The 25,163-nt window shown below is 57.9% G+C and overlaps 1 protein-coding gene and 1 long non-coding RNA gene across 7 annotated transcripts in view; both read left to right on the top strand.

The window, feature by feature from the left end:
- The first annotated feature begins 13,708 nt into the window (after window positions 1–13,708).
- On the top strand, window positions 13,709–20,606 carry LOC309640117. 3 transcript variants are annotated; one of them, XR_014252050.1, is made up of 3 exons: window positions 13,709–14,096; window positions 14,184–16,751; window positions 17,798–20,606. It is a non-coding gene; the product is annotated as an uncharacterized lncRNA (long non-coding RNA). The 3 variants fall into 3 exon arrangements; XR_014252051.1 differs by having other exon boundaries at window positions 13,709–16,751; window positions 17,798–18,730; window positions 18,815–20,606; XR_014252052.1 differs by having other exon boundaries at window positions 13,709–16,751.
- Window positions 20,607–24,114: 3,508 nt separating this feature from the next.
- KCNG2 (potassium voltage-gated channel modifier subfamily G member 2) overlaps window positions 24,115–25,163 on the top strand; it is a 73,944-nt gene continuing 72,895 nt past the window's right edge. For 3 of the 4 annotated variants that reach the window (XM_082417786.1, XM_082417784.1, XM_082417782.1), the window contains exon 1: window positions 24,497–24,819. The gene's annotated coding sequence lies outside the window, so the exon portion shown is untranslated. Of the gene's footprint in view, window positions 24,169–24,496; window positions 24,820–25,163 lie in introns of those variants that run through there. The other variant, XM_082417783.1, reaches the window with a different exon arrangement.

Below are 25,163 nucleotides of genomic sequence, written 5' to 3'. Positions count from 1 at the left end.
ACGGCTGGATCCAGGTGTTCACCAAACGCTCAGGTGTCATTGGGAACCTGGATCCTCCTCCCGGGGTTTGTCCTCTCTTTGACGGTCAGATGCCACCCACCCTCCTGATGACGGGGCTGGGGAGGGGAGCGGGAATCATGACGCACACGGGACAGGTGTGGGCCGGCAGACGTCAAGAATCCAGGCACAGTCCCTGCCTAGTTTCCTCACCAAGGTGAGTGTACCTTCGCGTACTTGCCAGTCTCCACAACAGTGTGAGGCTCCAGGATTCCCGGTCAGAACCATTCCTGGGGAGCAGCGAGGGGGAGGCCCCTCTGATGGGTCTGTACTAGGGCAGAAACAGAGAAGACAGAACTGGGAATGTGAATAATCTCAAGGTTTCCCCCTGAAACCCAACACAGCCTCTCGGGTGGATATCCCTAAGAGGGCTGGGGGTAGTTCAACGTCTCCTTGCAGCCTTATTCTCAGTGGCACGTGCTTGGGATGCTGAGCCGTCCCGGGGGCCGGAGTGGCACCGAAGGTCCCCGGGGCCCCTTGAGCCTCCTGAGGAGGTGGCGCCACCCTTGGGGGAGGGTTGCCTGGGGGGCCTGTGCGCTGTCTCGCAGAGAGAGGTGCACTTGAGTCAGGGAAATGCTGGATAATATGTGCTGCAACCCCTCCAAGTGACATCTTTTCTAGAAATTTTAATAGGAAGCTTGAACTTGCTATCCTGAACGTAACTTAAACGTCAGGCTTTATGCTTAAGACAGCTGTCTGGAAATTCATGACCAGGAATTGGGAGAGAGAATCCCTTAGGTCCATGAGAAATCTTTGCACAAGCAGATCATAAATTTAAGCCACTTTTTACAAAAACTCAAAAATCTGTAACACTGGAAATGTGAAATTTTACCCTCTTCCTTGAGAAACGGAATGTTGAAATTTTGTGTAAACGTGGGTGGATCTCATGTCCCATCTGAGTTTTTCATGTTTATTCACGTTTTTAAAACAACCGTGAAGCTGTGACGTGGGGACACCTGTCGTGTGAGTCTGACCCGTCTGTGGGCCCACCCCACGCGGGAACCCAGGTCAGGGCCGGGGGCTGCCCAGGTGTCAGGGCGGGGACACGTGTTCCCTGCAGGGACCCGGGCTGCCCCACACGAGCTGAAGAGCCTGGAGGATGGCCAGAGCCACCCACTCGCACGCCCCAAGGGCCAGCTTCACGGTACAGGCCTTGTATTTTCAAAGTCAGATTCAATCCAGTGTGGACTGCTGAGCGTGTGCAGGTGTGTGTGCATGTACACGTGTGCACATGTGTGTACACGCACACACGTTCAGAGCTGCCGCCTGGTCTTCACATAAAGCTTTTCCATTGTGAAAGTGCTGCCCAGGTGGAAAAATTTTCAAGTACAACAAAGGAAGCAAAGGACGTTCATCACACCACCCGGAGGTGACAGTCGCATTTAGCGTTTACGGTCCTTTCCTGTGGTCATGTGCCTGGCTTTTTGAAATCTGTGAAATTTTAACATAGACCCCATCAAAGATGAGGAAGAAAAATTGCTATAATCCCGCCACCAAATCTAACCACATTAGCATTTCAACGTATTGTTTTAGTTTCGTATGCATATTGTTCTAATAGAATTTAGTTTTTAGAGCAGCTTAAGGCTAGAGCACAGTTGAGGGGGGAGCTGTGGATCTCTCCTGTACACCCCCTCCCGGCCCATGCACGGTCTTCCCCACTATCAACATCCCCACCAGATGGTACCTTTGTTACAGTCGATGAACCTACACTGACACATCATCACCTAAAGTCTGTAGTTTACATAGGGTTCACTCTGGGTGTTGTACGTTCTGTGGGTTTGGACAGATGTGTAATGACACGTACCCACCATCATGGGGTCATACAGAGTGTTTTCACTGCCCTAAACACCCTCTGTGCTCCCCCCGTTCCTCCCTCCCGCCCCCAGCCCCTGGCACCACTGATCTGCTCACCGGGTCCACAGTTTTTGTCTTTTCCAGAACATCCTGTAGTTGGACACACCATGCGCAGCCGTTTCAGATGGGCTTCTTTCACTTAGCAACATGCGCTTAACGTCTCCTCCATGTCCTCATCGTCAATATCCAACATGCAAAAGGCAGGCTGCTGGAGACTCCGTGAGACAACCTGGCTTCTTCAAAAGATAATTTGCAAGAAAAGCAAAAGAGATGGAGGGGAACCTACTGATTAAAGACTGAAGCATGCCAGCCAATCCCAACGCGTGGGCTTGTTTGGATCCTAATTCACACAAACTGAAAGTACACAGACACAGCGCGACAACAGGAATTTTAAACATGAACAGATGTGTGATATTAATGAATATTGTTCACTTATTTTAGGTGAAGTGTAGCTCTTTTAGGAGCCCCCTTTTTAAGAGAATGTACTGAAAGATGTATGATGGAATGACATGATGTCTGGGGTTTGCATTGGAACAGTACGAGGCACAGCAGGCGGGCTGAGGCTTGGAGGGGAGCGAGGTCAGTGCGATTTTCACTGGAAAAGCTTAAGTCCTGCCTACTTTTTATGTGTTTGGAATTTTCTGTAATAAAAAGTGACAACAACATGAATAAAGTCGCTCGGTCTGAGTTTTAAAGATGCACAGAACAAGGCCAGTTGCTTTGTAGTAAAAGGACAGTTCGGTTGGTCCCGCATCCCAGGCTGCAGACCCAGGCCCCAATCGTCCCAGACCCCAGGTGGGCAGCTGGGCTGGCCCCCGTTGTCTGCCTTCCTCCCAAGGGGCCCCTGGGGCCTGAGGCCAGCAACGTCTGTGGCCCACGCTGGACCCGCTGTAGTGCTCGCTTAGTCCTGCTGAGCGTATGACCCGCCCAGACACACGCACACGTACATGTGGGAGCACACGTGTGTACACACGGCGTGCGTGCACGCGCACGCTACCGCCCACGGTTGACTGATGCCGCATCCACGGGAGATGGTCTCCCACGAGCTCTGACCTCTCTTAACAGCTGAGCGCCCGCCGCGTCCTGGAACCAACCAGGGACCATCTGTGCGGAGACGAAGGCCCCTAAGGACCTGGCCTTAGAGTCTGAGCTCCGAGCAGCAACACGAGTTGACAAGGTCACCATGTGACGTGTCACCCGAGAGGCTGGACCGAGTTCCAGAGCACTCTCTGGGCAGCTGCTTCCAGGCTCTCTGTCTCCCCCGAGACGACAGTGCTCCAGAAAAGTCGGCCTGGATTTGAGGTTGGGGACGTCCTGGCTTCCTGTGTGTGCTGCAGGGATCACGGTCAGGACCCCTGGCTCACGCCACGGCAGACGAGGGGCCGCGATAGGTTGGGTCAGCCCTGCAGAGAGAGCCCCCCGTGAAGTCTGGGGGCCCCGACCTGCTCTCCCCGTGAGGGGCCACCTCAGAGCCCGTCAGGGTCTCGGCCTCTCCCCTGCCCTCTGCAGAGGCCCCGGTCGCTGGGGAGAGGCTCAGAGGCAGGTCCCGTCCAGCTGCATCTCTGGGGGTGGAGCTGCTGCCCAGCCCTCGGCCGCCATCGTCACCTCTGCTGAGAAGGAAACAGGTGAAGGCTGATGGGCGCCATCCTGCTTGCCCTCGGGGAGGCGGGAGCCGCTGTGGGGGGGGCAGGGCGCGGGGGCATGCGGGGCAGGAGAGGAGGGCACCGCCCACCCCCTCTGGACCAGGGTCTCCAGGGGCCACCCCGGATTCTGCGGGGCAGCTCAGCCTCTGACCCCCCCTGGAGGGTCCCGGGGTAAAGACCCGGGGCTGCGGAGCCGGCAGCCCCTCCTTGCCCACGGTGATGCCCCCCAAACCCCCCAGGGTTTCCTCATGGACTTTGTGAGGAGGCGCAGTCTCCCGACTCTGGGCTGAGATTAACGTGTGGCCTTGGTTCCTCTCTGTCCCCACAAGAGAGAGCCACCCCCTCGACCGGCACGGCGAGCACCGAATGCTGCTGTTCCGAGATTCAGTCCGACAGCAAGTATGTCGTGGATTCTGTTCCCTCGGGACGAGGGGGGCCAGTCCACAGCCGCTTTATCGTTAGAAACAAAGCGAAGCCACGGGCCCCCGGGGGTGACAGGAGCCCAGCTCCCGGAAGCGACTCCACCCGTGCCCCCGGATGAAGTGAGGCGGGAGCCCCCGTCTGAGCCCTGAGTGCCGGTGGCGCCCGCCGGGGCCCGGGCAGCACCCAGTGACCTTCTGCTGCTCGGGCCCCCGGAAGCCAACAGCATCCGTATTCTCCCCCCGCCCCCCGTGGCTCCCGGCCCCGCCTCCCTCCCGGGACTCTGTGCGGCCCCGTGGCGCCTTCGCGGGCACCTGGCGGGCGCAGTGGCTGCTCCGTCTGTCCGTCGAGTGTCGAACGGCAGCGACGGCAAAACGGGAGCCTCTGGCTTCGGGGAGGGTGTCGGCTGGACCGATGGGTCCCGGACGGCGCCTTGTTGGGACCCCAGCGGTGGCCCGGCTTGTGCCCTTCCGGAAGGGACCCGCTGCCCTTCTGTCGGCTCACGTGCAGGTCTGCACACGGGACCCAGAGCGAGGAAAGGCTTCCTGCTAAATAACCAAATGATCAGAACAACGGGACTAGCAATGCCTGAAACATCGCTGGCTTAACGCCCTGACAGGTACTTTCAGCGCCGGAAGAAAATGAGACACCACCTTTTCCTCTCCTGAAAAAGTCACTGGATGTGAAAATGCAAACCCAGGGGAGACCAGCGCTCATCGTAACAGGTGTTGGTCTTGACGAGCGTTTCTGGTCAATGCAGTGTCGTAAGTGGCCCGTCCGTCCAGGGTGTCACAACCTGCACTTAGTGACTGGAGAGAAAACAGCGCCCGCGCTCTCAGCGCCCACACCCAGAGCGTCTACAAGGAGCACCTCGAGAAGAAAACAAACCCTCACCTGGGCCCACCCAGAGCCGACCTCGCGGGGCAACGCAAGGGCGTGAACTCTGGGATTGAAAGCCTGGGAGGGCGGGTCGTGTTCGATCCCCCCCAGCTGACGTGATCCACTCGGAAGAACCAGGCTGGGTGTGGGCAGCGGGGCTGTGTCCCCAGCTACCACCACCTGCTCGTGCTGTCCCTGGGGGGCCCGGGCGGCCCATGGCTGTGTGTCACCGGGGCCAGTGGGTGAGGAGCTGGTGCCAGGGGCCCGGTCGCCTGACACCCTGGGGACAAGGTTGTCCCCTAGGGTCCCGTCTGTCCCCTGGTCCGGCCCGGCTCTGGCGTTTCCTCGGTCGTCAGTCCCCGTCATCCCCTCCAGGTCCTCAGTCTTTTTCTGTCACGACCCAGACCTTTCGACGAGCACAGCCAGGGGTTCCCGGACGGTCCCTCAAATTGGGCTTTTCTCAGGTTCCCGGGACCACGCCTGAGGGGGCCGGTCAGCCTGTGTCGGGACTGCAGTCAGAGCAGCGGCCGCCAGCTTTCTACTCCGCTTTCAACAGTTTCTGAGACCTGCAGTTACCCTGCCCATCGCGGAGCTTCTGCACTAATTTTAGCCGCCGTGGATGGTCTTACAACAGTTACTGCTCTGGTTTTTGCCACATAGCAGGGACTTGAGGCCCAGCCCGCTTTCCGGGGGCCTCTAGCAGCCACGGGCCTCTGAGGCCCTGCCCACCCAAGGTCTGGGCGCACTCGGGGGTGGGCTGGGCCACGGCCGGCCGGTGGCGGTTACCACAGCAACACACGGGCTAGAAGACAGTGCTGGCCTCCAGCACCCAGGAGAGCCTCAGAAGTACCGTCCAAGTGAATGAGCGAGCGGTCGTATTTGCTTTGATCAGGGAAAACTAGACTTACCCCTCCTAGTAGCTGAGCTACGTAGAGGAGGGTTTAAATTCTTTTTTGGTTTGTCTGTGTTCTTTTAACCCTCACCCCTTGGGGAGCGGCACGGATGAACAAGCAAGTCGTACACTGCAAGAACGCCGGGCCAGGCCCTCCATCCCCAAGGCGGGTCCAGCTGTCCGCGTGGCGGGCACCCGAGGGACCCTGGAACCGGCAGCACCTGCTCTAGGCAGAAGGTAAGCTCTCCGCGGCTGTGAGGACCACTCCCGGGTGAAAACGCTAAAGACGCAATGCCGCGAAAGTGCAGAGACCTTTCCCACACGCCACGCCCCAGAGAAAGAGACCCCGTGTGACGTGACGAGGTGGGCCCTGACAGCGGCGCCTTTGAGAATTCCAGGCGTGCTCGGAACCACGGAGGACTCGGCCATGAGAAGGACCTCCCGGGCGATGACGGCCAGAGTCAGGGGGGCCTCGGGACACCCAGAGGAGGGGAGACACGGGCTTCTCACTCACCTCCAAGAGCCCTCACTGCTGGGACAGACAGCCTGGGCCTGGCTTCGCCCCACATGCCTTAGTGGTGAGAGCAAAGTGGGCGGAATGTACTGAACGAGATTAAGGTGGGATTAAAATCGGGGCCTGAGAGGCCAAGGCGTGCGAGGGCTTGAAAACTGGAGACCCCAGTGGACGCCCCTCCCCGAGGACGGACACGGCAGCCTCAGAGTCTGGTCCCTGCACAGCCGGCTCTGGAGACAGATCATCAAAGGAGTAACAAGGGGGCCCTGAAGCTTCCAGAAGGATAGGCAGGCACACAGGACGCAGAGTCAGACCAGTGCCCGGTGACCAGCATCAAACACGCCGTCGAGCTTCTAACGCCTTCGGGGGGTGTGTCCTGAGGACACAAAAGTATTCGGCTGGGCCGGAAAGAAAACCCAGCGAAGCCTGCAGCCCAGAGGCCAGAGCCCACTCTGCCTGCCTCTTCGCGCTGGCCGCTCCCTGCGGCTCCGCCTTCTCCGGCCCGGCCCCTCCCCTCCCGGCTGACCTCTCCTCAGGCCGCCTCTCACGCCCCTGCTCCTCGGCCTCCGCCCGTCGCCAGCCTCCTGGCTGTGGTCCCCACCGCGGAAGCCAGGGTCACGCTTCTAGAGGGACACGTGTGTGGTGTCCAGAAGGGCCGGGGGAGCCTCCACTTCTCTTAGCGTGATCTGGGGTCTCTGCAGCCAGCGGGCGGCGAGGGCTGCCCTCTGGACGGCAGCCTCCGTGCCCTGGAGCCTCCCCGGGCCCCTCCTGTCTGCGCCCGGCTTCCAGGAGACCCGTTGGCTCATTTCACAAACCTGTGCTTCCACTGACAGTTACTCAGCTGCCCGTTGGGCCCAGGGCACTTCTTCCTTGTCACCTTGACGCGGAGCCTGCGCTTTCCCATTTAAGAGGCTTTGTGGGGACAGCAGCTTTTACTGACCTCCACCTTCTCTGATCTGTGAGCCGCAGACCCGGTGCGGCAGCCCCTCGCGTCCCTCGGACTCTGCCTGACCCGGGAGCAGCCTGTGGTCCCGCAATGGGGCCTCAGCCGCCCAGCAATGCTCAGGGGAAATCTACACAGAGCACACGAGGAAAAAGGAAAATCCGACCCTGAGCTCCAGAAGAACCACCGTAGGGGTTCGTGTCCACTGTTCAAACATCAGTGTTGTCTGAAGTATATTAAAAAGATAGAATATAGGGCTTCCCTGGTGGCGCAGTGGTTGAGAATCTGCCTGCCAATGCAGGGGACACTGGTTCGAGCCCTGGTCTGGGAGGATCCCACATGCCACGGAGCAACTGGGCCCGTGAGCCACAATTACTGAGCCTGCGCGTCTGGAGCCTGTGCTCCGCAACAAGAGAGGCCGCGACAGTGAGAGGCCCGCGCACCGCGATGAAGAGTGGCCCCCGCTTGCCACAACTAGAGAAAGCCCTCGCACAGAAACGAAGACCCAACACAGCCAAAAATAAATAAATAAATAAATAAAAGACTGTGAATTTCTAAAAAAAAAAAGATAGAATATAAAAATACGCTGGAGACAACACAATCCGTGTATCTATGATTTATTTATATATATGTACGTATAACATATTTAGCAGTAGTTTCATTTCTGCAACGGAAAAACATAAACGTGAAACCCACACGCGTATGAACTTAACTTTTGTTTGCGTTTCTTCCACTGTAAACACATATGTGCATGGAGAGGAGAACGGTGCCTGGACCCGGCCCAAACGCAGAGCCTGGGGGGCGGGGCCCCTGCTCCTCCACCCAAGTCCATGAACCTTCCTCCGCGGGGCGAAGTGGGTCCTGGTCAGACCCTCCGGGCCGCTGAGTCATCCCGCCGGCTCCGAGTGACAGGCCGGGGGGCAAGCGGGCCCTGAAAACGGGCACGAGGCTTGGTTTTGAGCTCTCACCGAAAATTCCTCCGACGCCTGTCAGCTGCGCCAGCCCATGAAGCATCCGTGAACGCCCGCCGCTCACGCCAACAGCACGCCCTTTGACACGCGTGTTAGAAAGTGCCAGCGGGCCGGTGACAGGACAGGACAGCCCCTCCCGGTGGGGTTGCTTTCTTCCTCATTCGTATGTTTAACACGTAGTTATTTGGTGCTGGTCAGTGCGCTCGGCACTGGACGTGCAGCCACGAAGCGAGGCAGGATGGTTCCAGGGGAGAAACGCTCTAGTGGTCATCACTCAGCAGGCCGGGCCGGGAGGAGGGCAAGGTGCAGCCCGGGAGGAGCGGCTCCGCCTGCCCCGGGGCGACCCGGCCATCTCCCAGCTCCGGCGGCCAGCGTCCCGCAGCTGCTGCTGAGGCAGGGCGAGCCCCCTTTGGCTTCTGGTGCAAAAGTCTCCTCCTAACCACATCCAAGGAAAGAGGTGCACACGCAGAGCCCCGGGCTGCTCCCAAGTGATCCTGTGACCCCGCTCGCCTTCTGTCTGAGACCAGGCCCTGGAGTTCCCACATCTCGCTGGAAGCAGCCTTCTCGCTCCACTCACCGCGAGACTGTGGACAGACAGACGCCCGGCGCCGGGAGCGGGTCAGGATCCACTGGGGCTGGTCTGTGGGATCTGCCGTCTCCGTGCTGTAAGTCCTCCCACTTGGGGCTGGTTTCAGACCCGACACAAGTGACCCAAGAGACAAAGCAGGACAGCAGACAGGAACTGATGCGTTTTGTTCTGTGGTACATTATTTCATGGTCAGGTTGCGAATGTTAAATGGTCAAATCACAAACGTTCATTTTAGTAACAGCACCGCTGCACGGGGCCACCCGCACTTGCCCTGCGCACACATTAAACACGAAGGCTATTCATCATTGTGCTGTTGCCCGTTGGTGAGAGATTCTCTCTCTGCTGGTCCCTTTATGGCCTCTTAAGAGCCTTCCTTCCTTTCATAGAATCAAATAAATGCAGAGCTGGACGGACTTCAGAGATGGGGAGGCCCAGCCTCCGGCACGTGCTTGTGCGCGGATGAGTGGCCTGGGACCTTATAAAACAGAGATTCTGATCCGTGGTCGGGGCGGAGCCTGAGCCTGAACCCCCAACAGGCTCCGGGGGTGCAGGCCTACCCTGTGCAGACCACACGTGGGCAGCTGCAGTCCATTCGTTTCACATCCAGAGAGAGTCCGTAACTTCCCCCAAATCGCACTGCTAGCCACTTGGACAAACTAACTGCCTGCCTTTCCTCCAACTTATTACAGATCTTCAGCTATTTTCAGTACACTCACCTACACACGCACACACTTATTAAGCAAAGCTCAAGAATGATCAGAAATCCCTCTGTAAACAGAATCTCCCGGGGATATTTGGCTATGTAATTACACAGCGTGAGATACGCAGCCCCATACCGCGGAGTAACCCATGGGGCTCCGAGCCTGCAAACACTCACTCTCCAGGGTTTCACCCCCCAGCAATGACCTGGGGACACGTAGGTGCCAGGACTGTGCTGCCAGGACGGTTCGGGAACGGCCACCATTGGGCCTGAGTTGTGCTGGCCTTTCTGGACCCGTTTCTCACAATCACCACGAGGCAGTAACCCGGCCTGCGGTTTATCAAACAGCAAATGTCCCCGTTCTGGAGCCGAGCGGACCACCCCCCGCCCCTCGCTGAACACAGCACAGGCACTGCTTCAGGCTCGGTCTGCAGCCACCTTCTTGGCCCTGCCTCTGCCCACGTCTGCCAATCCGTCCCGGCCCAGAGGCCCCGTGCACCAGGGCCTCCCCTGAGAACCCTGCTGCATGAGTTTCCCCGTGTGCAGCCCCCTGGGTCCAAGCTCACGCTTTGCGATTGGCTGAGCTGCCCCTCCCAGGCTCTGCGTCCACTCCTGACACTGCCCTCTGGCTGCACGCCGTCCAGGGCAGAGCAGGCTCCGTCCGCTGGGGAAGCCGAGACCCACACCCTCCCCTCCGTCTCCGTGGGGCATGAGGGCAGGACCAGCCAGGTACGATCTCCGTCTCAGAGCCTCGGCTGCGGGTGAGTGGGTAGGTCGTCCTCCAGGGAAGCCTGTGTAGGCCTCTGGGCGTGAGGACGCCCCACCGAGCTCTTGCCTCGTAGGGGCGTGGACTCCGGGGCACGTCTGCTGTTGTGATGAAGGTAATAACGCTGGGAAGTTTTTAAATTATGCGCTGGTTATAATTGGAAACAGTGCAGGGTACGGTTCATAATGAGGGATCTTTCTCTCTGTATGTGTTTCATAACATTTGTCTTCTGCAAGACCCGGTATCACTCTTGAACCCGTGGGCTGTTGCGTTTCCTTCTAAAATCTAAATGTTCAGCTTTATAAAGTGGCCAGAGTCCAATCTGATAAAAAAGAAGGATTTAAAGCTAGCAGCATTTGGTACTTTTTCCCCCAATAGCAACTGTCTCTCTAATTGCTTGGCTGTCTTGGAGGCCCTGATGGGGCCGGTGGAGAAGGGCTGGGGGAGCCTTCAATCACCTCGCTGCTCCTCTTTGAAAAGCTGTGGGTATCTTTTTATTTTTGGTTCTGGTAATCTCTGGCTCGTAGGCGTTGAGGGATGGGGAATTTTCCAGTCACTCACAGCAAATACAGGAAAATAAGCGAGCAGGGTAACCATTCGAGTACCGGGCCTCTGCCTTTCGAGCCTCTGCAGGGCCGTGATTGTTCCCGAATTGTGTTACCAGAGCCGCGTACCAACCAAGGGAGGGGTCAACCACAGACGCCCCAGCGCTGCAGACCCCTGAAGGCGGGGGTCTGTCTTTCAGCTGCTGAACCAGTCCCAGCGAGCGGCCCAGCACCCGGCCCTGGATGGGTCCCTGGAAACTACCTTCACGAGAATAAACGAGGGGACAGCTGAGTGCTCACGGTCAACCTGAACAAAGCGACGCTCTCCTAGAAGCGCCCCTTTCAGAACGCCTTCACGCGCTGCACGGCTGGGTTTAGAGACACCCGGGCTGCGTGGCTGCAGGCGGGAGGGGCTGGCCTCTCTCTCCTCTTGGTCCCTCGTCTCTTCCAGCCCTGGTCACCCCTCCTGTGACGCTGACCCCGATTCCTGACCCCGAGGTCGCTGTGGGAGCCTCACTGCTCTGTGCTCGCGCCGGCGGGGGTTGGGGGCGCCCGGGGCTCCATCTCAGGCACCCGGGAGCTGCAGGCTGAGCCCAGAGCTGGGCCCCGATGCCACACCTGCTCCCCCGCCCTCAGCAGACCCCCAGGTCATGTGCAGCGACACGCCTTGCAGGAAGTGAGGCGTGCCCAGGGCATCACTCGCCTGGCTGTTAGAGCCCGTCCATTCCGCCCGGAGCTGGACAGGGGGTCGGGGGCCAGCTGAGAGCCGGTGGAAACGTCTAGAAAGCCATTCCAATGTTCTTCAAATAGGTCTTTCCAAAAAGTGATGTCCTGTCAACGCTTGTTATCTTGCTGTCAAACAAGTAAAACTTTCTACCCAAAGCAAACTTGTAACCAGCACCCTTGTCTGTTACCTACGATTCCTCACCTGGTAATTATCTTTCCCACTTCCGATAATAAGTAGGAGAATCCACCCCACTGGGGGAAGGAGGGTGCGCGTGGGCAGAGAGCGAATCGAAGGGCAGTAGAAACAGCCTGCAACCAGCCTAAGGCTAATTAGCCCCCTGCCCCCGCCCCCAGCAGCATCGCCCATTCACGGCACGCCTGTTCCGCTTGTGACATCACGTGGGTGATGATGTCACACTTGATGTCCCACAGTGACAGGCCCATCGCCTGTCCCTTAGACCGCCAGTCCAGCACTCTGCAGAGAGCCGCAGGGGGAGATGCGACTCAGCGTCTGAGTCACCAGGTCCCTCCTTTCCACGAGGGTCCCAGAGCCACCTCCACTGCTCTGTCCCTCAGACTCGGCCTCCCCCAAGGACACCGCCCCCCAGACACCCGGGGCCCATCGGGCTCCGTCCTGTCGTGTCGTGAAATGACCCTTCTGACCCTTCATCCAAATACACAGCCCACCACCGCTGGGTGTGCCCTACATGTGTCCTCATGGGAGGGGATCGGGAGGAGTAGAGGTGCCAGGGCCAGAGCCCTTCTCAGCGTCCGACGGTGTCCCAGCTGGGAGCTCGGGGGAGGGGGGATGCATCGCAGAAGACCACCCTCAGGCTGGACTCGAGCCCACAGAAGGCTGTCACGCTCAGGGTTGTGCTTCGTCCCGGAGAAAGGACACAGACACGGCAGGCAGCGGGGGAGCCCCTGGCAGAACCCGGTGGGGCACCAGCCTCGGGGCCTCCATGGTCCCGGCCCTCGGAGGTGAGCAGTGTCACTGTCCTGAATCTGTGCGCGGCCGCCGCCCAGGGCGTGTCCCCCGGGAGGCAAGCCGAACCCGGCGCCCACTCTTACACGTGGCTCGGCTGGGGGCGTCCCCCCCGGTCTGAGTTCTTCCCTGTGGATGCACGAACTGCTCTCCACCGAGGAAGCCCAGCCCAGAGAGGGTCTGGGCCTTGCGCTCTGCACCCCAGCACCGTGACCATGAGCTTCACACCCTGTGATGTCCCCGCCTGCAGCCCAGCACCAGTGGGCCTGGGGTGAGTCTGTGTCTGCTGCCAGCTGAGAACGTTCTAGCATCTCTGCTTCCTGGGGCCGTCTGTAAAGAAAACGATAGCTCTTGTTTCGTTTTGTTTTCTGTGGACCCTGCTTTTTCAGACCACACATGCTCCTCTGAGAGTGGAAGCCGGGAGGGCCCCGGGCCCTGCAGGCACCCGAGTTTCTGTGAGACCTGGGGTGCTGAGCAGGGGAGGGACTCGCCCGCCCGGGAGGGCATCAGAATGCAACCTTTTCACCATCTTCGCCGTCCTCACTGTGCTTAACGCTGCAGAGCTGGGTCACGGTTCACCAGGGCTTCTCCCCGAACCCTTGAGGGGAAAGGGCACCTCGGTCCTGGGATCTTCGGGACCCGGCGACCCCCGTCAGGTGGCCATGGGGACTTGGCGTGATGAGTTGGTGCGGCGGCCGGAACTCAGAGGCCTCGAGCCCATTCACACCTTCGCAAAGGCCCTGAAAATGCCTGGTGCCGAGGAGCACCCAGTCCCGCCCGCGGCCAGACAGCGTCCAAGGGGCATTTTAACGACAGTGACGCATCTGACCCCGGGTAGCCTGTCTCCTTGGACAGCAGGAGGGTGAGGACGCAGGAGGAGCCTCGTTTGCAGCAAGCTGTAGCTTCGTAACCGGGGCAGAGGCTGGGAGAGGGACCGCTGTACTCAGCGCCGCCCAGGAACTTCTGAGAGCGTGAAGCAAGGGGCACAGGACCGTCAGAAGTCATGAGGCAGCCTCGGAAGGATGTGGACGTGCAGAGAGAGGTGCACTCGGAAAATAGGCCAGAGCAGAGTCAGCAAAGCGGGAGTGAGGGCGGGAGCGGGAGGGTGCCCCAGGGGTGTCTCTGGCCACTTCACCTCCCCTCCCCCCCATGGCTCCGCCCAGATGAAAGGGAAGCCGCACTGCCTCGCTGCTTGTAAACTCAAAGGCCCTCCGGACATTCCTTAAAGAACTTCCTGCCTGGCCAGGTGCCAGCTCTCCCAGGGATCTCGGCTAACAGATGTCTTTCCCCCGCCCTGGAGGAGAGACACTGAACCAAGGCCTGCGTGTGACAAAGGCAAGGGCATCCCGGTGGTCCGAATGCCTGCACAGTCACACCTGGCCACCTGCAATGTCACACGTGTCTACCTGCACAGTCACACCCGTCTACCTGCAATGTCACACATGTCTACCTGCACAGTCACACCCGTCTACCTGCAATGTCACACCCATCTACCTGCACCATAACATCTGACACCTGTCTACAGGTCTGCCTCCCCGACAAGAGCAGAAGCTCATTGGTCACAGGAACCCTTTGCATGACAAGCGTCTGGCACAGACCCAGCGACGAGAGGGTAAGTAAGGAAAGTTCATAAATGACAGAGAAAAAAACTACAAGAATGGAAAATGAAACTAAGGACAGCGTCCACTCACACCAACAGGTGCTTCCACTGTGGATCCAACGGTCAATTGCATAGGAAATGGGAGCCTCCCAGGTAAGGGCGTCGCTGCTGGTAAAGGGCGTGTGGGCTGCGCTCGCAGGACTGGCACCGCGCCCCCTGCCACACTGCGCAGGGCGAGTTCCCCTCAGACGCTCAGCTACAGCTCCTGATGCTACACACTCTCTGCCCCCCGCCCCGGGGCCTCGAGCCGACTGGACCCACCTCGCGCGCTGGCTCAGCCCTGGACTCCCACAGCTTGGGAGCGAGTGGGAGGACTTGCGGCCATTTCATCCAGAGCCACACGCGGCAGGTACAGGGCGGCGGAGAGGGCTTATGAAACATTGTAACAGAGTTGGGATATTTAGCTGGAAGAAGGGAGGAGACAGGCTGCATTTGTCACCAGAACATGTCTATTTTTAGCTCCTGCAACTCCCATTTTTGAGGTTTGGGGCTTCAGAAAACTATGGGGGGCCGTGGGTAACGAGGAGGGGCACACAGGGCAGCTCCTGATGTGGCCACACATTCTGCCCCTATTTTCTCCTGTGCTCACGTTCATTCATTGCAGTGAATAGTCAGCCCTGAGGCAATGAAAATAAACCAGGGTTTGCCTTTTCTAGTCCTCTAAGTTGTATTTGAGACATTAGTAACCTTTCCTCACCTGTAAATGAGAGCAGGCCCAAACGACCTCTGAGATTAAGTCCAAGCCAACTCATAACCGGTTGCAGCTGCGAAACAGCGATTTCCTTGCTTCATTCTAACAGAGAATTCGCAATGGCTCTCACCGGGGGCGACTCTGCCGCCCCTCCGCGGGGAGACTCGGCAGCTGCTGGAGAGCCTTGGTGACACGATGGGGTGGGGGGCACTGCATCTCGGGCCGGGGGCAGGGATGTGCTGAACCTCAGCCACAGGACCCCGGGGATGACCCGCCCCGGAAGCTGGGGGAGCAAGGCCCCGGCCTCCACCTCCCCGTGGTCCCAGCCTGATGCGCCGGAGTCCATGCCTCTGGACGCAGTGACCCGAGCTTAACCACCCAGATCCCTCCTGGAAGTGCTGCCAGAACCTTCCCTCCCCTTGGAGCCGTCAGGGCCTTGGGTCAGGTGCAGTCCTGCCAAGAGCAGACCGAGGGCACAGACCAGAGAGACACATGGGCCCCGAGACGCCGTCTGAAGCCTCAGCTCACGTCCTTCGCTGAGAGGAAGTGAGGTGCGGAGCTCGTGCCAGCCCCCTTACCTATGTAACAACTGTTTCCATTAAGGAGGCAATCTGTGTAAATAAAATATAAAATCACTCACCATTTAATAGCGCTCTAGGGGAACAGGGAGTGTTTTGGCCAAGCCCACAATTCTCTGATCTGAAGTTGGAAATGTGATCATAATTCCCTTATCTGATCTGAGGCTGGAAATGTGATTCTCCAGCAGAATTAGTTTTCTTTCCTTCTTCCCTTTTTAATGTGAGGCAGTCAACACGTTTGGTTTTTCTCTGTTGAACTTTTTTTCTTCGCTCGGCTGGTCTATGGTTAGAAAAAGCACTTTCGATCCTCAGTTTTTACCAGATTGTAAAAAGAACCTGTTCTCAGAGCAGGGCTAGGCCTTCCCGGAGTAAACCTTGGGGAATCCTCAGGTGTTCCAGGTTAAAGCACAGGCTTTTCACACTGAGGGAGGACCCAAGGCTGGGTGGACCCCTACGTGCTGTTCATTTCCCACCGTTTACGGTTATGAAAGTTACCCAAATTCTTTGCAGGAAATAAGGAAAATGCATAAAAGTAAAAGTCACTGCAACCCACGAACGCAGGACACAGCACCGGGCGCCAATGCTCCCGTCCTCTGTTCTCTGGAGCAGACGCCCTGCCTCGCCGTCGACGCCTCACGGTTTCACATCCTGCCCTGAAAGCAGGTGCTTCCAAACACCGAAGCGCGTTCCACGAGCCGGGATCCTCGGGACAAGCTGAGCTTGACGCTGAGTAAATCCCCGTTTCCCAATATGATGACTGTGTCTCCTGTAAACACTCTTAGACCCCAACATTTCCATCTCCAGCCCGTTTCCTTCAGAGGGGTTTTCACCCAGAGGATGACTGGGGCCGTTGGAAGATATTTCTCTTCATAAGGAAAAGCGGTATCTTTTCAACTTGCAGTTTTTACTTATAAGTGAGCTTAAACAGTTTTTCCAAATGTTTGTTCACATTTTTATTTTTTGTCACTTTCATTTTAGTCCCTTGGGAAGGAGCCACTATTCCCAGAAAGCAAACAAGCAGAATTAAAACATCCCCTGGACCCTGAGCGGACGGCTGCCCCTGCAGGGGAAGCAGCACCGTGAGGTGCGATGAGGTCGCAGGGGCCTTGGTCACAGTCTCCACGGGATGGGGCTGAGCCGTCCCCCGCCCCCCGTCCCCGCGTCCCTCCCCCACCTGCACAGAGGACCCGGCACAGAGACGAGCCTCCTGCTGGAAGGGCTCTCTCTCATTCCCGAAACCAAACGCCACCCGAGGTCGCCATCAAGCCGGTCACGGGACAGAGGGTCGGGACCTGCTACTTCTAGAAATTCACACTAAAGCTCTGTCTGCCTTGAGAGGTAAGTCATGCAGCCCTTCTGATGAACAGAGAGCTGGTTTACTACTTTTCAGCGGGAAACTGGGGGTGAAGAGCCGCCACCCCGACTCTCAGAGAAGCTGGGAGCAGGGGCCACCAGCACCGGGGCCACGGCCGGGAGCCCGGTCCAGTCCGAGGGTGCGAGCGGCCGGCCAGCCCATTAGCCAGTGCAGGGAAACCTCTCCAGACGGCTGGGGCTGTTCCTCGGGCCACCACGTGGGCCCTCCTCCGCGCCTGGCGACATCCGCGCTTCACGGGGGGAGGACAGACCGAACTCTGCCCAGAGGCTGACCCCACCCTCGCCGCCCTAGAGCCACAGCCCTGGTAGCCCCCACCCGTGTCCCCGCTCCTCCGCCACGAGGCCCCGGGGGGCCCCTGAGCCGGAGGGGCAGATGCAGACCCTCCCCGGAAGCAGGGGGACTCCACCGCCCGCCCGCCTGGCCCTGCTCCTTACAGGGTCCGCCTGGGGCCGTCCTTCCGGAGGGTTCGTCCCATCTCAGCCGCTCCCGGACAGGAGGTCCGCAGGGTGCCCACGCCCAGGGGCCCGCCCTGCACCCCACACCGGGCCCAGCATCTCTGAATCCCGGAGGCTTCCTCCCCCAGGACGGGGAAGAGGCGCGGAGGGGCGGGGGACGGAGGGGAGCGGCTGACATCAGGACAGAAGGAAGCCCAGCATTTCCCACGCGAAGCGCCGTGCTCTTCCCTGAGCGCGTGCACCTAGCGCCTGCCATGGCACGGCGCACACGCACACACGCGTGCACGCACACACGCACACACACGGGCTGGCTGCCCAGGGCCCTCATCTTGTCCGAGGGGGGCGTGACCAGACTCCCAGCCCCCCTAGGAAGCACGAAAATCCTAGATGACTTGGCTGTTTCGTAACCAGGGCAGGAGCTCCGCCCCGCGCGTGTAACCACCGTGGGCGTTCTGTTCTCTGGTGGCAGATGCGAGCAGGCCAGCCACAGATGGAAGTGTTGTGAGAACAGTGGGGACTCCTTGTAATTAGGGCCGGGCCTTGTTATTCCTCAGCAAAGAAAAGCCCCGAAGCCAGCATGGGAGCACGAAGCTTGCCTCCCTGCCAAGGCCTTCAGACGCCCCAGAGCCACGGCGCTCGAACGGTAATTAAAGACCAGGCAGGCTGAGGCACCCACCCTAGATGTCGTGAGGATGCATGTGTACGAGGGAACTGTTAGCCAGGGCGCGAGGCTGAAAATTTACCCAGGAAAAAGGCCAACAAACAGGCATTTCTGCCTGAAATACAACACGCTCTTATAAGCAATGGTCTTGCTGTGTGTTGGGGGGAGATGCAGCAGAGTTTTTAAAAGGCAAGTGCGGGAAGAACGTGCGTGATGAATGGCAATCCGCCGTCCGAAGGAGGGAGGGAGCGTCGTGAGCAAGGACCACGGACGGACGGCGTCTGCGGCGAGGCCACCGGCACGTCTGACCTTGGCGCCTGACAGCCGGCCACCTGGGTGGACTCGGGGAGACCAGCTTAGGCCCTGATAGCAGCATGTACGGGCAGGCAAGGGTCACAGCGCTGAAGGAGGCTGGATTTTAGGTATTTGCTTGCCTGCTTTTTAGTTAGGAAGCTCTAACCACCACCCCAGTGAGAAGAGGCGGCTGACCGGCCAGGGCAGCATGGGGGGCGGGGAGGCAGCCCTGCTCCGCGCTTGGGCCTGACGGGGACGGCCACCCTCCTTCTGAGGGACGGAGGAAAGTGCGGTCAAGGGCGGCTGGGGTGTCACTGCTCGGCGTCTGGGTTCATTTTTGCCGCACCCATTCTGCTAAGCCTTTTCTGAGCGTCTCCTGCACCGCCTTTATTATTACTTGCAGGAAATCCTTCCGCGCAGCTCCTCTGATTCATTCGTCATTATCTGAGGAAGGAGCCTACCTCCGGTGCAGGCCACCAAGGGCCTGCTGCCTGCCACTGCTTCGTCCAGAAAGGCTCTTCGCTCTGTCCGGGTTTGTGCGTGTGTGCCGGGGCTGCGGGGTAGGCCGTGGCTTCTCCCTGTGTCTCTCTGTCCCTTTCTCACCACTGTTCTGCAGAGCTGGCCGGTGGGGCGCAGTGGGTTCCTGTTTGCGGAGGAGAAATTTAAAGCTCGTTTAAAGGCTGAGCCAGGACGGAAAAGCCCTGCGTGTCAACGTTCAGGCTCTTCCCATCCGCCCACCGCACGGCTACCGCAGAGCAAGGTTTTTCCAGCTGAGTCCAGTGCATCTTTCAGGCCGCAGTGCCCAGCACGCCCGGCACCGAGCGGGTGTGAACGAGGATTTACTGAGCTGGATGGGGGTGACTGGCCTGTCCCGTGACGCTTGAGCCGCCGAGGGCTCTGCCCTATTCGCAAAGGCAAGGGAAGTATTTCTCTTCAGAGTGTCACTGATGCCAAGTAACTCGGGAAAAAGCAAGTCCCAATCAGCCGGACCCTTACTCAGTATTCTGTACAGGATTAAGCAATTCAGACAATTTAAGATGTTATTGCATCCAATTTGAGGCCGCTTTCAAGAAGCATGACACAAGTGAAACTGCATGTTAAATTCATAAGCACAAAACAGAGAGGCAGCAAGACCCTTGCACCCCACTGTAGGTTTAAATTAAATGATGAGCGACTCCTGAAGAAACCCTGCTGCGCTTCTGGGATCACGAGCATCTCATAATAACAAAAGCCATGTTGAGAAGTGTTGCACGAATCGCCCACTGAGGCACAGATTCTGAAGTTCACAGATAAAAAGCAGCAGAGCCGGGCCCACGGGCCTGGACCACAAGTGTGTCTGCTCGTTAGGACGACAGGAGGACCCAGTCCCGGGAAGAGCCTCGCTCCTCAGATGCGTGGAGTTAAGAGAATTCGAACGTGTGAGCCGCCCACCCCCCAACCGCGGAGACAAGCTGGTTGCTTACACTTGGCAGGAATCCACCACAGGCCCCTGTCCTCAGAGTCTGCCCTAAAGCGATGCACACGTTTCAGAAGGACATCTGTCTCCTGTTCTTGAACCACAGGCATGAGGAGAAGGCCCAGGGCCTCCTGGACGACGCGCTGAAGCAAACGATCTACCTTTTAGTAGGTGGTGTCCCTGTATGGAGCTCAAAGTAAGATGAGGAAATGGAAGAAGAGAAATGCAGAGCAGGGGAGTGGGGGTGGAGGATGAAAGGGATGAACAAAGGGGCAATTCTGGGGAAGCTCAAAGGCCCGGCCTCCCGTGATGGGGGGCGTGTGATCCATCAAAGCGGGAGGACGGGGTGGACACAGGGGTGGGACAGCCGCCAGTGGCCTGGGGGTGGGGGGAGCACAGATCATGGGCATCTGCGGGAACTACAAAGTGACCAGAACATGTGAAATGCTGCAAACGCTCCGGAGAAAGAAAAATCAGAGAACAGAAAGGCAGAAAGAGAAATGTTTTCAAGTAGCAGCTGAGTGAACGAGGAAAGGTGATTCAGGTGGGGAGAACCACTGACAGGGAGAGGGCTGGTTCCCCGCAGCACTCAGAGATGAAGGGTGACACACGTCAGAAACGGACATGAACAAGAAGAGACAGCAAAAAAGAAAGCCAAGAACAGGCAGATAAACAAACAAAAGAATGCAAGTGTCTGAAAGGCCGACAGACTCTTGAACGGAGCTCTGAGCACCTTGCATGCAAAAGGGACAGGTGGACAGACAGACGGACAGAAAGTGGGTTCATGTCACCAGGGTCCGGGGTTCTTTACACGGAGGTGAAAGTGCTCTATCGCTGACTGTGACGGTTGTACAGCTCTGTGGGCATCCTAAAATCCACTGAATCGCACACCTGAAGGGCACGAATTGTGCGGTACTTGAATTCTTTCTCAATAAAGCTGTTACCAGAAAAAGAGGAGGGAATGTATCATCTTGTTTCAAAAAGGAGCCAATTCATGAAAATTATAAATACCCAGAAGAAAAGTACTAACTTGGAAAACATTGGTAAAGAATGTAATTAGACATGTACGTTCATAACAATATTCATTCCCTTCCTCACTTATACACTCACAGTAAACACCTTCCAAACACGTACATGGGTGCCAGGTCCCATCTATGCTAAGGACAAGGAAGCAAAAATAAAAATGTCCCTGCATAAGGGGATTACTATCTGCTAAGATAGAGAGAGAAATAAAGGCATATGCAAACTTTCTATTTCTTCAAGAAAAGGATTTCATTCACAGCAAGGATTTTCCACTAATAACATACCAGTCAGTATTTACTAATATGCTACTATAGTCAAGAAAGTGGGTTAAGATATATCTAGAAAGCTGTTTTGGCAGAAGTATTTTATAATAGTGGAAAACTGGAGAAAACATAGATGTCAAACAATAGAGTTTCAGTTACAGTATGGTACCAGCCACAAGAAGGAATCCTGTGCAATCAGTTAAAATGATGTTGGAGCCTGGAAAACACTGAAGATGTTCATTTCCTGTTAAATCCAGTGAAAATCCAGGAGCTATTATGATGCTATTTTTGTATAGAAACAAACAAAAATATATTCTTACATTAAAAAAGTCCAAAATGTTTTGGTACCAAAATAGGTCCCAAATAGTAACAGTGGTAAAGTTTGAATGGTGGAGATGGGAAGTACGGGGATTTCTTATTTTCTCCTTTGTATTTTTCACAGAAGGTTTACTAATTTTCAACAATAAGCATGTATTATGTTCAAAAAACATTTTGTAAATGTTTGCTCCTTTCCTAAAACAGAAGCTACACGAAAAATGCAAATGCATCAAACAGCAATGAATTTAATATTATTCAGAAAAAGCAACGGTGAGTCTACTGGGGCTGATGGTACCGTCTTTTGCAACCCTGTCCCTGGTTCCCGTCCTGTGGACCAGCAGCGAATTTATAAAATACCAGCAGTGCTGGATCCCCAGACACGTGGCTGCCAGAGGGTCTAACACCCGCAGCGTTAGCTCCTTACTGACGCTGCCTAACCGTGGTTTCAAAACTATCAGAAATACAGAGCAAAACATTCAGAAGTCCAGAAACAAAGCAATAAAAATAATAAAAGGGAATGAGACACACATAATGAAGGAAGTTAAGGGGCTTAGAGAGACGAGAAGAGTACTTAAAAAGGAAGTTTGAGAATGGTCTGTCCCTCTCCGACACGCTGAACTATTTGCTTGGTTTTAGGGAGAGGAGTTGGCCCACGTGGAAGGATGCCCACAGTGCCCATCGCATCTGCGGGTGCCAGGCAGCCCTCGGGCGGAGGCTGGACTGCGTGTCCTCCCCAAGGGCCCCTGGGCCCGGAGTTCAAAGCTCCTCGGTTTGCAGACGTGCTCAGTCTCTCGTTTCAGCATTCCTACCACATTCTAGATTGTTACTGCTCTGTAAGTGCCTAAAATAATGATGATAATTGGTTTTGTTTGCTATGGCCCAGATGTGTCCTAGCATTAACTCATTTAATTATCAAAACAGTGAAGGAGGTTCTACTGTTATTTCCATTTTATAGACAAGGAAGGTGATGCACAGAGAGGTAAGTGATTTGGCCAAAGATGCACTGAGGCTACTAAGTGATGGACCAAGATTTGCACCCTCTGCCAGGCAGTTCACACTGCACTGTTCCTAAAACAAAGTGCTGACGGTTAGTCCATCACGACAAAGTCAAAATTAAACAGACCACGCGTGTTATCCTTTCTTTTTCATTTTTGTAAAATTGGTAGACTTACCAGTTCAGATGCCTAATGAGTTTTGTTTCTATCTCAGAAAGGCATTCAATTAAGTTTCCCAAAGAAAACAGAAAATGTGCGTTGCTAGAACAGTCTAGATGGGGGTAGAGTGTCCCTGGCACCACGATAAGGCAAGGTGATTGTCGTCGGCACCAAACAGAGGCACAGCTCAGTGGAGGCCCCGGCCCCTGGGCGTCCTCCCCTTTGGAGAGCGTTGAGTCACCGCTTTTCCACCAGCTCAAGGTGAGGACAGAGCTAATACACTGTATGACAGGATTAAGCTTCTGAAACACCTGACAGGCTCACCAAAGAGGTTAGTAAAAACTAACAAACAAAATTTAATAGAAACAAATATACTGCACCTAGATTTTAAGGAACCAAATAGCTGAAAACCACAGATCAGGAGAAACCAAGAACAACTGCACCAGTAGAGACTGGGGAGATGGAGGGATTTTTGCGGACTGAAAACGCAGAGTTGACTGAGAACGTGACGCGGTGCCAGGAAAGGCTAGCGAGTGCTTCGGCTGGATGCACAGAGGTATGGTGTCTGGAGAGGGGAGGGGGATGGGCTCGTGCCACTCTGCACAGCACAACCAGGGCACAAGCTCTGAAGGGGCAGCCGCGGTGGAGCTGGGGCTGGAAATTTCCTCCCGTGAAGGGTAAGGGGCCGGGGAATACTTAGGCTGAGAGATCATACATACCCAGCCACACTCAGACCTATGCAGCCCAGAGGCTGGGCACTCGCTGTGGGTCAGAGTGCCGAGAGACTTCCGTAAGCTGCCTTGTTTGCTCATTTATTGTTTAGTGTTTCTAGAGTTGGAGGGCTTCTGTGTTAAAGAGGTCCTCCACCTAGTTCTGCCTCAGCAGCTACAATATCCATCCCCAGGGGGCAAGTGCCCCACCACCCAGGACGGATTCTGCTCAGCCCAGGACAGACTCCGTGCCGAAAGCACGGGACAGCCGGCGCCCAGAAGCCATCACTTTCTGGGGGAGAGGTGGCCTTTCAGGGACAGAGAGGTGGCCCGGCCTCTCCGGCTCTGATATTCAGTGAGTGTTTCTATGGAGAAAAAACCCTTCTTTCCAAGGTTTCGGTGTCCAGGCGCAAGCTGGAGAGGAGCATCTGCTTCGTGCAAATGCACGTGGTGAAACAGTCCCTCACAGAGGCCGTCAGGATCCACGACACACGCATCTGGCAGTGCGGCCCGCAAAGCAGGCCCTCCTGGTGACCGGCCGAGCATCTCCAGACCCTTCAAGTGCCCTTCCTCCGGGCTCTCGTGACCGCGCCCATTGGAGAGCCCCTCGCCTGCCCCTTTGCCGCAAGGGCCGCTTCCGCGTGTGGTTATGGAGGGAGCGGGGGTCGCTGCGCCTCTGGAGCCGCCCCTGTGTCGGGGGGTGAGCGCGAGCGCCTGTCGCATCGGTGGGCGCGGGGCGCAGAACGGGGTCCGCGCCTCGTGCGCCCCCGAGAGTTCGCCCTGAGTGCACACGTCCCTGGACTCCCGGCTCCCGGCCGGACCGCCGCGCCTAGAGGTCCGCTCGCCCTAGGGACCCGCGGCCGGGCGCGAGGGGGCGCCGCGCCACAGCAGCCGGGCGGCTCGCCGGGGCCGGGCCGGGCCGGGGGCGGTGCGCGGGGCGGTGCCGGACTCCGCGGGCTGCGGGCTCCAGAGACGCCGCGCTCCTCCTGGAGGAGGCCGCCGGCCCGGCGAGCCGAGCGGCAGCCCGCGGAGTCGGGGGCCCCGAGGTGAAGCTGCGCGCGCGGTGGGGCCGGGGACCCACAGGGGAGGGTGCCGATGCCGGAGCGGGGCTGGAGGGCGCGAGGCTTCTGCGGTGAGGGCTCCGAGCCGGAGCGGGGACCGGAGACGCAGTAGGATCTACACCGGGGGGTCCCGAGGCCAGAGGGGAGACGGGGGGCGGGCGCAGCGGGGAGAGAGACCTACGCTGGAGTCTCCCGGGGCCGTAGCGGGGACAGGGGGTCTACACCGTGAGATCCTGGCGCGGGAGCGGGGGCGGGAGGGGCGCGGGGGTCTACACCCGAGCTTCTGGGCGGGCGCAGGGCACCGGGGGCGCAGGCACCTGTCCGGGAGCGGCGACAGTCCGGCGCGCGCGGTCTCTACTCGGTTGCGCAGGGGGCTGGGGCCAAGGAGATTGCGGGAGGGACATTTAAGCGCCCCTCCCCCACCCCCCCGGCCACCGGAGCGGCGGGCGGGGCTGGGCTGGGAGCCGCCCCCGGCCCCCCGTCAGGCTCCAAGTCCCGCGCTGGGCCGGCGCCCGGCCGCAGGCGCGCGCGGGCTTCGCCAGCTTCGTGCGCTTTCATGGAGGTCCGGGCGGCCTTGGCCGGAGCCTGGTTCCAGCTGCCGCCCCGTCTGTCTGTGTCGGATCTGCAGGAGCCCAGGTGAGGGGACGGAGGGGTGGGACAAAGCGGCGTCCGCGACCGGGAGCGGGGCTGTGACCTACGGGGAGATCGGGGTGGGGGCACCCGAGTGGGATGACCAGGGATCTCCCAGGCACCCTCCCTGGCTGGCTGTGGGCGCACCCGGCTCCGCGAAGAGGGCGCAGGACGTGGGCGAGTCCCCGGCGCGCGGGTGCCCTTTCCTCGCCCCTTCCTGCCGCCCCTGCTGTGCAGAGGGGAACGTCGCCCCGTATACACAGCGGTGCGCGCAAGGGTAGCCTTACACACACACGCACACACGCACGCACGCACGCACGGCCGCCTTCCCAGCCTTGCCTTCTCTGGCA

The sequence above is a fragment of the Balaenoptera physalus genome (assembly GCF_965194825.1).
Source record: "Balaenoptera physalus genome assembly, chromosome: 12".
NCBI lineage: Eukaryota > Metazoa > Chordata > Mammalia > Artiodactyla > Balaenopteridae > Balaenoptera > Balaenoptera physalus.
Note: the sequence above shows the minus strand (reverse complement) of the source record. Positions and strands in the feature narration are given on the sequence as shown.